Raw genomic sequence first — 1,577 nt, 5'->3', positions numbered from 1 at the left:
GTGCCTCAAGTCCCAGGTGCTACAGTAGTCTCCCAAGACCCTGAGCCCAGGACCTCAGCTCTACAGTTATTCCATAGTTGCTTTGAGCATCTGTGTCCTGGATTCTGAGTGTCACTGTGGCTGCCTATGGGCTGTGTCAGGCCTGATATCAAGAGAGATCCCCTCAGCTAAGACTCCCCACTGTGAGGAAGACAAGAACAGAAAGATTCCTAATGTTCTTGCACTAATAACTGAGGCAGCCACTGTCACTGCCATTAACTCCTATAGCCTAGGCCACAGAGGCACTTGCAGTCATTGCTGACACTAATCACAACTGAAGAAACTGCATGGATAATACATCACTGCACCCACATGGAACCAGAGCCATTGCATCTGCCCAACTAGCAGCCTCATGTACATTTGCAGGTAAAAAGTCTTCCCCTAGGAAAGTTTGAAAAGGTGACTATACCATCAGATGCACAGACATCAACACAAGAACACAAAAAACATGAGAAAAAAAATCAAGGAAATGTGACACCACCAAAGGAACACTAATTCTCCAATAACTGATCCCAAAGAAACAGAAATTCATAAATTGTCTGAAAAGAAATTCAAAACAATAATCTTACAAAAACTCAGGAAGCTACAAGAGAACCCAAATAGACAATTCAATAAAACCATGAAAACAATTTATGATCTGAATATAAAATTCAACAAGAAATATAAAAGGAAACAGAAATCTGAACCTGAAGAATTCAATCAATGAAATAAAAAATACAGTTTAGAGCTTCAACAGAAGACTAAATCAAGCAGAATAAAGAATCTGTGAACTTGAAGACAGGTCTTTTGAAATGACTCATTCAGAGGAAATACAATAATGAGTGAAGATAGTCTGAAACTTATAGGACACCAGTAATGGAACAAATATTCACACTATGGGAGTTCAAGAAAGAGAAGAGACAGAAAAAGATAGAAATTTTATTTAATAAAATAATTTCTGAAAACACTTCACATCTTGAGAGAGAGGTAGGCATACAGATCCATGAAGCTCAAAGGTCCCCAAAATGATACAACTCAAAGAGGTCCTCTCCAAGGCAGGTTATAATCAAACTCTCCAAAGTCAAAGACAAAGAGAGAATTTAAAAAACAACAAGAGAAAAAGTTCAAGTCACGTATAACAAAATCCTTATCAGAATATCACTGGATTTCTCAGCAGAAACCTTGCAAGCCAGAAAATAGTGGGATGATATATTTAAAGTGCCAAACAACAACAACAAACCTGGCAGCCAAGAATACTATACCCAACAAAGCTGTCCTTCAGAAATGAAGGCAAAATGAAGTCTTTCAAAGACCAGCAGAAGCTGAAGACATTCATTACCACTAGAATTTCCCTATAAGAAATGCTTAAAAGGATTCTTCAATTTTAAACAGGACAATAATTACTGACATAAATATGTATGAAAGTATAAAACTCACTAGTAGAAGTAAATACATAAAATGAGAATACTCCAGCATTGTAATAGAGGTGTATAAAGCATACATATCTTTAATATGAAGGTTAAAAGTCAAAATGGACTAAAATAACTAAAGCTACACTG

The sequence above is a fragment of the Galeopterus variegatus genome, unplaced genomic scaffold (genome assembly GCF_000696425.1).
Source record: "Galeopterus variegatus unplaced genomic scaffold, G_variegatus-3.0.2 Scaffold13307, whole genome shotgun sequence".
Taxonomy (NCBI): Eukaryota; Metazoa; Chordata; class Mammalia; order Dermoptera; family Cynocephalidae; genus Galeopterus; species Galeopterus variegatus.
The sequence above is the reverse complement of the archived record's forward strand: the minus strand, read 5'-3'. Positions refer to the sequence as shown.